The 11,514-nt window shown below is 33.9% G+C and overlaps 1 long non-coding RNA gene across 3 annotated transcripts; it reads left to right on the top strand.

Annotated features, from left to right (window-relative positions):
- Nucleotides 1–217: 217 nt before the first annotated feature.
- Nucleotides 218–3,074, top strand: LOC111024161 (uncharacterized). Of its 3 annotated transcripts, none has more exons than XR_002603280.2 (4): nt 218–379; nt 1,901–2,025; nt 2,450–2,566; nt 2,829–3,074. It is a non-coding gene; the product is annotated as an uncharacterized LOC111024161 (long non-coding RNA). The 3 variants fall into 3 exon arrangements; XR_015790363.1 differs by having other exon boundaries at nt 1,876–2,025; XR_015790364.1 differs by having other exon boundaries at nt 879–2,025.
- The last annotated feature ends 8,440 nt before the right edge of the window (nt 3,075–11,514 follow it).

Genomic DNA, 11,514 nt, shown 5'->3' with positions numbered 1-11,514 from the left:
CATTAAAATATTTAATTTCGCTTTTAATAATAATGGAATATTACTTGGTTGGTCTCATGGAAGAGTCCATGGACTGAAACACATGAGATGAGAACCAATACATTAATTAAGAAAATTTAAAATAATTTTAATTTTCATAATTAAATTAGAGAATTAATTAGTCTACTAGGTTTTCCCCCACAGTTTATATAAAGAGACTTAAAGGCAAAACCTTAGGTATGCAAATGTCAATGTTAATGCTCTCTTCCTCTCCTCCCTAATAGCCACCAAGGAAGAATGTTTTCTTCCTCTTTCTCCCAAGAGGTGACCACACATTGGTTCGTTGTAGATCGAGGATAGTTGGGAATATCTCGTGCAGTCCATCATCTACACTATAAAGGTAAGGGATTAGGTCCTCTTTGTTTTTTGAAAATATTTATAATTAAAAGTTGCCATCGAGATCTGTTAAATCGGTTTTATAACGTGTGCTTCCGTTGCGCCTAGCAGTCGAATTCATTTCAGTTTATTGCATCTCCCTCAACCTTCACCACAAATCCCACTCGCCACCCCATCGAAATTCCCTCCACTGGCACATCTCTTCCTCAACCTCCGCCACTAGTCATCTATCGTCTAACTCTTTGGCTATCTCTTTATTTTGCCGATTTCACCCACTACTGTCTATCTTCCTCGTTGGATTTCATACTGTTCTCTCTGCTTTCTGTTTGATTGTGCCTCTCCACTTTCGGCTTTGAGTTTTGTTTTCATATATATATATATATATATTAAGGGTGTTCATCGGTCGGTTGGATCGGTTTTCAGGCAAAACTCCTGCCGACCAAACGAAACAGTCGTTCTGTCAGTCGATTTTCGTCCAACCGACCTTTTTTTTAATTTTGCAGATTTGAGCAGTGGGTCTGTGGTATGGGTTTCGGTGGATCTAAACGATGAGGCTGTGGTGGATCTGGGTGATTGGATTGCGGTGGGGGATTGACTATTGAGAATAAGAGAAGAGAAGGAAGGAGAACAAAAGAAATATGGAGTAGAAATAGAGAAAGAAGAGGGAGTGGAAGGAAGAAGAAGAGAAATTAGAACAATAGAAGAAACAAAAGTGAAGAGAGATGAGAGAGGATTTTGAAAACATGAAGAAATTAAAGAGGAAATATGAACGATGAAAAATCAGGAGGAGAGACGAGGGAGGGTTTTGAAACAAGAAAGAAATTGAAGAGGAGAGGGAGAGTAATTAATAAGAGATTTGACTGCACAAAATATAAAAACTAAAGGCCATCCAGAGGGGTAAAAAATGAAAAAAAAAATTGATAAAGATAAGATCAACGGGAATCACCAGAAATCAGCATGATTCACACGGAATAATGGTGAAAAGACACCATGTGTGCCCCGTGATTAACGAGATACTAATAAATAATTCTTTTTTTTAATTTATAAATACACCAGTCAGTCGGTCGGTTTGTGTAGATTTATTTTAACCGACCAACCGATCGGTCGGTTTTGAAAATTCAAAACCAACTCCGACCGACTAGGGGCAAAAAATCGACCGATCGACCTATACTCAGTCAGTTTGGATCGGTCTGGTTGATTTTTCGGTCTGGCCTGTGCACCCCTAGTGTGTGTGTATATTCGAATATAAATATCTAAGTTTATATTTGAATATATACTCAACTATATTTAGTGTTTTGTTTAGTTTAAGTTATGGTTTAATCGAACCAATTGAGTCTCTATGACATATGAACCACCAAACCCATAAATTTTAAAAAATTCCTTGAATTTCTTTCAAATAATTTCAGATCTCGCAGATTTATCTAAATCTTTCTTAATTAATTAGGCATCCACGATATGTGAACTTACTAACCATTTATTTGAAAGTTTCATCTCTTGCAGAGTAAAGTTTTAGCATTTTTTGTAGTTACAGTGAAGTTAAAAATAGAGTCAAAAGCAAGGTCAAGCCGAAGATTACTTGATGCTGGAGTGATTGGAAAGAATAACTCAAGCAAGGATTCAGAAACTATATCATTACATATGGAACAATAGGTATAAAATACTATATGCATCCAAATGTTAAAGGTTTACTAACTTTCCAGGCTTTTCAATATAGGAGAATACTACAAAAGACATGACAAAGACTTCATAATATGAAGCATGAAATATAAAAAAGCGAGGAAGAGAGAAAGAAAAGGCCACATCAAAATCGAAGAACCAAAGAATCGACAAAAAGATACATAAATATTTTTCATCTATTCTAAAGAATTTATATGGGTTGACATGTAATCTAACATTTCATAGGGGACCAAACAAACAAAAGAGATTATGTCAATATGTAAATAAAAAGGGAAAAACAAAAGGGAAAAAGAGACAAATGAAAGCAAAGGCATACATTGTAGAAGTTGAAGTATTTGTTTTTCTTTTTTTTTTTTTGTGCAAATGATGTTATCTAATTTTGTTATTTTTTTTGAAGTCATCAAGATATAATATAGATGAAAGGAAGTTAGAATCAAAAAATCAAGAGGAATCGGATAGTGGGAAGGAGACTGAATTAGACCAGAAGGAATTGAAACCGATAAAGATAAGAGACGTGAGTATGCCAAAAAATGTATGATTATTATCAATTTTGGTTGTGAATTCTTGGTAGTATTTTTTTTTTTATCTTGCTTTCTTCTTTGCAAATAGCTAATAAAGAAAAACTACAAAATAAACCAGTTTTTTTTTTTTTTTTATTGGTAGTAAACCAAAAATTGGCAATTTTGACAATTTCTTCTATTCACTATCAAATAGAAATCCAAGTAATCAAAAACTTTTAAAACTACATATTTATTCTTTCTATATAAATTGTGTAGATGATTGTTAAAAAGGAAGTAAAAGAGGACAAAATTATTGGTAGAAATGAAAAACACAAATTGCAAGGAAGGGGATCCACAAACACAATGATGGCGAAGATGAAGAGGTATGTTGTTTGTTGTAATATGTAGTAAGTACACTATAATCATTAGTCGATAGCTTGTTTTTATTCATGTAATTTGGAGTAGAACACTGTAATTGTTGAGTCGGCAACATATTGTATTTATTTGAATTTTTTTGATTTATTAGGAAGATGTGTACCTAATGTCAATACCAAGCGAGCACAACCATTGAATATAAATTTACATATCAAATATGATATTATGACCATTATTAGGGCCAATTCGGGTGAAAGATTAATAGAAAGGTTTAGGGGTACATGTTTTGGACAATTTTTAGATTTCAAAACAATAAAGCAACTATCCCAATTATTTTTGCATATGATACAACGATAATGCAAACCTAAAAGAGCAAATGAGTTGAACTTTTTTATAGGACAAGTGAAAAATTTTAGACTTAGAGAATTTGGTCTAATTACTGGTTTAAATTGTGGACTAATGCCTGAAATAAACCGAGATAATATCAAAGGAGGGTAAGAATTTAAAAATGTTTATTTTTAGGGAGAGCAGGATGTGAGCAAGAAATACCTGAATATGGGATTCAACGTAAATAGGAATGCTCCAAGTAATGACAAGCTGAAACTAGACACGCTTTACTGCTTGGTAAGTTTTCCATTGCCAAGACAGGAAACAGTTTTGTAGATATGAACCATATAATAATGATAGATGATGAAGAGTTGTTCAATAGTTATCCATGGGACAGGGTCATTATTCACATTTTAATTGAATACATAGAGAAGGTGGTGGTAAGTAAAGGATCAACAAGAATAACTATGAATGGTTTCATATATGCTATTTTAGTGTGGGCATATTAAGTAATACTCACACTAAATAAACCGTCAACCTTCTATGTGCGAAAAGTAGATACAATGATTTTTAGAATTCTAAATGGTCAATAGACACCAACTAGAATGGAAAGAGTTAGAGGACTCAAACTTTTATATGTCTTATTTGTTTACAAATGATTATAAATTATTTATTTATAGAAATATAACAAATTTAAATTATACTTGGAGATTGTACCGGTGCGAGGGAACTGAAAATGTCTTACATTGCTCCATTTTTGCAATAGTAGTAAAATTTAAGGAGAGATAAGGAGAAATAACCTCAACATGAGTGTTGTAGAAGGCGTAGTCGACTTGACGCTAAAAAATGAGAAATAGTCCTTCATACATAACTCTGAAATCATGGAACATCTTGACATGCTCCAACAAACCTAAGAATCGATGATGAAAAGAATGGATGAGTTGCTAAGTACCATAAATCTAATGGTTGACTACATGAAAAGTAACTTAAACAGAGAAGATTGAGCCATAGGAGGATAATTTGTGAAAAAAGTGGACAACATACGCAGTGGACTTGGTGATATGTATAAGGTAAATATAATAAATTACAATGAAATTGTGAGCATAATTGTATGTTGTTGACATTTGTGATATTTTGAAGTAGGTAATGGTATCTACAAAAGAGCTAGATGATCTGGAGGTAGAAGAAAGAGAAAAAAATGACGGAAAAAGACATGGATGACCATAAAACACATCATTAAAAGAACCACAAAAATGATGATGAAGATAATAATTTTGGTGGAAAAAGACAACAAAGGACAAAGTGTAACATTTATGTAGATATGTCACTCCAATCACAACTGAAAAGCAAGGAAGAGAGAAACATCAACAATTAAACACACACCAAAGGTAAAAAAAAAAAAAAAAACTATATTAAAACATTTATTGAATGTATTGTATTATTGATAATGTCTTAAACTATAGGCACAAGATGTTGAATGTAAGACGGATGAAACAACCAACAATGTCATCAGGTCAATTGACAAAATCAAAATTTATAAGAATTTGAAGATAAAGCAAGAGGGAATGATGTTTTAAAGGTATATATTTAAAACATTTTAGATTTTATAAAACAACAGTTGTAATTAGTTACCTGTACAATTTGAAGCATATTATACACAAGTTTTGGATGACTGTGCTACAAATTTGTAGAGGGGAAAAAAGATATCCCACATAAAAGAGGCATTGAGGTATGGAATATGTATGTAACATGTTTGTAGACACCGTATTTGGTCGGCTTATTTTTAATTTTAATTTAATTTATATTATTGTATTTTACTTTATTCAGTTTTATTTTAATTAAAGAATAACATAGGTTTACTTTATTATTAGTTTTAATATAAAGTTTAAATTAACTAAAATTAAAATATTAGATTTATTTAAATGTTTAATTTTATTAATAAGAAAATAAAAAATGGTTTGTTTAGATTTTGTTTTATTATTAAAATAAAAATAGATAAATAAAAATGATTTGTTTTTAACTAAATAATTTTATTTTAAAAAGATTTTAACAAAACCTTTTGACTTTTAACAGTTTCCTCTTTGATTTTTTCCTCGTCAAAGGCACGTAACGTGGCATCTTCTCCTTCCTTACTTCCCCTCTCTTCTCTAATCATCTCACTGTTACTGTTATTTTTTTGTGTATTTAAAGGGCACACAACACACAGAGGGAGGACAGTTCAGAGAGTTAGTAATTCACACCCTCACCTTTTTTTCTTCTCTCCCTCTATAAAACTGTCTTTTTCCTCCATAACCACCACTCCATCTCTTCTCCTTTCTTATCCCACCACCACATTTTCTCCTTCATACCCACGACCTCCGACGACACAAGCGAATGGTAGGACCTCCAATCACGAACTCCAACTTCTTCCAAGCCCGCTGCACTACGGTAACCTCCTTCCCGATGGTGTGCTTTAAGTGAGTAAAAAAATACATTGGAAAAAACTTTTTTATAATAAGAAACATTTTTTTTAAAGATAAAAGAAATTTTAAATATGTTTTTTAAAAGAAAATAAGGATTTTGATATTTTAAATTTTGTTTTAAAATAAAAAGGTTTTTCTTTTTCTAATAATGTAACGCCCCAGAACTTCCCACACACTTCTAGGTCACGTTAACTTCCCACCTGCCTAAACTTAACTCCAAACACGAGATGACAACTCCCTGTGAAATAATTATATAAAATAAAGCTTCAACTCTCATCAATTTACCAATGAATCAACTCTATAGAATATCAATCAAACATCATCCGTGGACAACCCCATGAGGCAACTTCATTATTCCAACTAGGCAAACTCAATGAATGGAAGAAAACTAAAATAAACACCTATTCCGAAATAAAATAAACAACGAGTGGGAACCTCCCAATTATTCAAATAAGAACAAGTAGTTTATTGACCAAACCATAAAGTCTTAACCATCTAAACCTAAGCTAAGCAAAAGTAACTACGCAGCCTATGGTCCTCGCTCGTCATGTCTCCTCCGTTTCATCACCATGGTCGCCAACGAATCCTACGCCTGAAACAATAATTGTAGAGGGGGGGTGAGTATATAAAATATACTCCGTAAGTAGCCCTCACCAACAACACACAAACATCATGCTCAAACAAAAATCATGAAACAATCATAGTCATGCTCTTCATCACATTATGCAATCAAACATAGACATGCTCTATAAGATCCGGCAATAACCACAACCATGGACAATTTAGTCACCAACCTCGAGGCTCCCTAACAACTCAAGCACCATCTATTGGCCCTTGACCATTTTTACCCAGGCCCCAATAGTTTTCCTTCCAAAAGACTCCTCGCATCGACCCTCGACCATTTTTACACGAGGCCTCGATACTCAATTAGTGACGTATCAGCCCTCGAGCATTTATACCCGAGGCCCTGACACTCACCCATTCACTTTCCCCAAGAATCCAACGTTTCTTATCATAACCAACTCCACATCAACCCCTAACCTGCGAACAGGGTCCGAAAATATGCTTCTATTACACCCACATCTCATAAGAAAATAATATGACTCAGACCAGCACGCTCGCATCATAAAGAAATGTTTATATAAACTATACAAGCACACCCACATCATAAGAAAGCATAATCACAATAATTCTATTTTAACGTGCATCCTTTGTAAACATACATCATCCCACAACAATTCTTAGCAGTTTAGCAAGGCAAAAATTCCACCATTATCATCGACGAATATTCAACACTACACCAAGTATACATGTTAACACAAACGAGAGTTACTTAGCACAATAGCGTATCAAAATCAATATTAAACATCATGAAACAGCACATTAGAAACCAACTAGCACACATTAACGCACGCACACGCCCCTTGTCTACTTACAACCGCGCCCCTAAGTTTTTGCGTCGATCTCACACCTAGGCACTAAAACAGAAAAAAAACAGCAAGATACATATACGATTCAGCCTTCGAAATCAATTCCAAGAGGGTTCAAATGACTCATTACCACAAAATCGACTTCGTATAGGTGTGGGTAACTTAGATCTAGCTCGCCAAGGTGTGGGTAGCCTAAATCGGGCTTCGAACAGATGTGGGTAAGCCTGAATGCCACTGAAACGCTGCTGTCCACGAGTTGCAGCAGAGGAGACGCACCAAATCAGCTACCGAACGCTGCTGTACACGAGCCTAGGTGATAAAGGAGTGTTGTTTGGACCCGAAGTCGTCAGGAGCCGTTCCCAAATGACGATCTGTCACGAATGAATGCAAAACCACTCGGACCGTCGCTGTTGCTGCAGAATCGACGCGTCAACTACCGTTCGGGTCTTTGGTGTTCTTCGACGTGCAGCTGATCGAAGAAGCGAGGTTGTGCCGCTGCTGTTGCTACGAATTTCGCAGCCACTGGAACGTCGTGGGTCGCCGGCCGCCGCTACTATGGAATCGTCGGGGATAGACGAACGCCACCGAGGATCGTCGGAGTGTTGCCGCAACACGGCATTCACGGGTCTGCTCGAAGCCGCCGGAACGAATCCGCCGTCGAGCCTGCCACCGCATGCAGTTGAGTCGCCGCTGGTATCGCCGGTTGCCGGAGGAAGAGAGGAAGAGAAGGGGGTTGGCGGCTAGGGCAAGAGAAGGAAGAAAGAGATGGAAACCTCATGTGTTTTCTTTTTTTTTTTTCTTTCTTATTATTAATTTTCTTTTCCTTTGTTTTAAAGCCAAACCAACCCAATAAAAGCCCAACATAACCAAGCCCAAGAGAAAAAGAAATTCATCCCAACTTAAGATAAAACCAATCACGCGAAACCCGATATATATAAATTTAATTAAAGTTTAATTTAAAATTAAATGAAAATCTCCTGATTCGAGACTAACTAACCTGAGGGACTCGGGGGTGTTACAAATAAAGAAGAGTTTTTTTTTAATGAAATGAATATAAACTTAATTTTGTTTTAATAAAAGATTTTACTTTAAAATTTTGGTTAAAATACATTGAAAAAATAGGAGTTTTATAAAATAAAAATCTTGTTTTAAAAAAAATTTGGATTCTTTTAAATTTAGATTCAAAGTTTAAGAGATAATTTTAATTTAAAAGGATTTTTTTTTACAAGGTTTACTTTTTTGGTGTCAACATTGTTTTATTTTTTCATTAAAAAAAGAATCTTCTACTGTAGGATTTTAAAAAAGGAGGAGATAACAACATAATTTTTTAAAATAAAATTACATTTTTTAAAACATTTCTTTTAATGGTTTGGTGGTTGTAGTTTTGAAAAGAATCTTAACAAAAATCAGTTTTTTAGCAAATAAGTTTTGTTAAAGTAAATTTGACTTTATTATAAAATAAAAGTTTTTTTTCTTTTAAATAATCTCGTTAATTTCAAAATAAATATAAAAGTTATTTATTTTTTGTTTTAATTTCACAAAATTCGTAGGTTTTTCTTTAGTTTAAAAAAAATTAATTAAAGCTTTTGTTTTTGTAAAAGAATACAATGTTTACATCTTAAGATGTTGGAATAGTGGTAAGAGGTTTGTTTTTTTAATGTACATGACCTGCATGCCTCATTTTATCATTCTTTACTAAATAATTATTTTAAATAAAAGATTTCGTTTAGAGTTTTTTTTAAAGAAAATTCAAAAATATAAAATTTGTATTTTAAAAAGGAACATAGTTTATATCCCAAGGTGGTGGCATGTTGATGAGACGTTGGAGTGTCATCACTCATACCTATTAATTCATATCTTATTACAAAATGTGAATTAATATAATATGGGACATTTAAAATAAAATAAAAATATTTCTTTTTTTTTTGGACCAAATAAAATAATAGGATAATTTTTGACAAAATGTGGTATCGTTTTCAAACGGGTGTCGTAGGGTGCTAACACATTCGCTACGCTCAGTCGACTCCCAAACCAACAATTTGTTTTCGCAGACCTTGTCTTTATTTTTAGGTCAATTTGTTTTCGCAGACCTTGTCTTTATTTTTAGGTGACCAATCACACCTCGTAGATGATTGGTGGCGACTCCAAACCCTTATCTCAAAAGAGACCCTTCAGGGGATGACGTCTGCCGCCCCGCGTCGCGATGACGTTACGACAGCTTGGCGACTCCACTGGGTACTTTAGAGAGTCAAGCCATTATTTTTATCATTTGTTATCCCATTATATTTCTTATTGGTCCGCATTGTTTTTTTTTTCTGTTATTTTAATTATTCTATTGTATAGTGTAATATTATATTTCCATCATTATGCATGTCACACACATTCACAAGCCTCCTACCCAAGCTTTACCCTTACGATTATATCGGAGACTGAGTAGTGTGACTTTCCTGGAATTTTGTCTCCCGTGCAGGCGCATGAAATTCTCCACTCAAGTCGACCATACTGTCAAAGCATATGAAAGATTTGAGGGCCATTATCCTATAGGATGCATTAGTACATAACTTCACGCCATATTTATATTACATTTATGTCGGTTGTTATGTTATTCATGGCATATTGTTTGTTTTAATAAAAAATTTAGGGTTTATTTGGAGTTTTAACCATAAGGCTTTAAATGAACCACTTTTTTAAAATAATAAAGGAAAAGAATTAAAAATCATTTACCTTACTTCTTCCTAGCTATTTGTTTACGTTTTGGGTAGAAGTGTTGCCTTTCAAAGGGATTTTAAACGTCCCTATGTAGGTCCACCAAAAACTTTCTAATTTATTCACTTCTATCGAAAACTTAGGAGTTCAGCTTTATAACCCTATAGTTTAATTTTATATTCATGTTTCTCTCTCTTAGGGTGAATTAGAGTCTACCATTACATTTGCATGCATTTAGAATGTATAAATGATTGCATTAAGTATTTATCATATTCTTGGAGCAATTTGTAGAACATTTAAATAAGTTTTTTCCTTCTCGTAAGGAAAATTAAACAAAAAAAAAAAAAACTCTATGTCTTTCGCATGCATCATGTCTCATGTGTCAAAAAATTAAAAGAATATATCTCGCATTTATCATTTTACATGTCCATCGTTCTCATGCATCACTAAAAGAATACTCTATATCATCTTATGCATGCATTATTTCACATGTTCATAATCATTTCAAAATTTTCCCCTAATTTATATCCAAGATTTGCATAACATCATCCCATGCATATCAATTTCTATCTTAAAAAATCAAAATCTATGCATTCTCCATTACATCATAATTAACACGAACTCTTAGGAAAAATAGCTCAAGAACCACATATTTACTATTCTTTATATACAAGGTACATAAAGCATAATAACATGGAAGAATTTAACGCTGAGCTAAAGAAATTTAGAATCGAAATCCATGAACGGGTCATGGAAGAATTGAATACTGAGCTAAAGAAAATAAGAGGCGAGATTTAAGAACAGGTCATGGAGGTGCAAAATGTAGAGCTAAAGAAGATGAGATAAGACATTGATAAGATTCAGGGACAAATCACACAAATTTTCAATATCTTAAAAAATATTGTTGGGGGCATTTTTCAACCTAAAAATTTAGTCGAACCTCATAATAATTCATCACGTAAGGTGAACTCACCTCTTTGTCAGTCAATAGAGGGCTTCCCCCATCATAATTCATCACATGAAGCTCAACTTTCCAAGAAAGGCCAACAAGCTCCTACAATCTATCAGGTTGAATTCACATTCCAAGATGGACAAGCATCAAAGGCCATTCACTCAAATATTTTAAAAGGTAAAGAAAAATAAAATGTTACCAATGGAAATGATGAAGAAACTGCAGGGAAAGAATATGCTCAAAGATGGGGAAAAGCAACAGAACAACTGTCAGTGCCTTTAATTAATAAAGAGCCACATTCTGAAATGAATAGAAGCTCTGTTAAAAGGAAAAATAAAGTCGAGGCAATAATCTCGAAGTGCAAGTGGATGCACCAGCAAAGACCTACGATATACAATAATCCGTCTACAGTACCCATAAACTCATTGGCTCTGCAGTATGACCCACAACTAAGGTTGCCAACATACCAGATAATCATAGTAGTCGGAGGCAACTAAAGCGAGAGAGCTTTCATCCGATCCCAATATCCTACAGTGAGTTGTTATCCCAATTATTTCAAGGTAATCTATTAGCTCTCGTACCCGTAGAGCCATTGCAACCACCTTATCCAAAGTGGTACAACCCGCAAGTCCACTATGATTACTGTACTTCAACTGAGAACTGTACTTCACTAAAGCATAAAGTGTAAGTTCTAATGAAGGCATGATGGC

This window comes from Momordica charantia (assembly GCF_013281855.1).
Source record: "Momordica charantia cultivar OHB3-1 chromosome 4 unlocalized genomic scaffold, Mcharantia_2.0 BLBB01000004.1, whole genome shotgun sequence".
NCBI lineage: Eukaryota > Viridiplantae > Streptophyta > Magnoliopsida > Cucurbitales > Cucurbitaceae > Momordica > Momordica charantia.
This window is presented reverse-complemented; position numbering and strand designations above follow the sequence as displayed.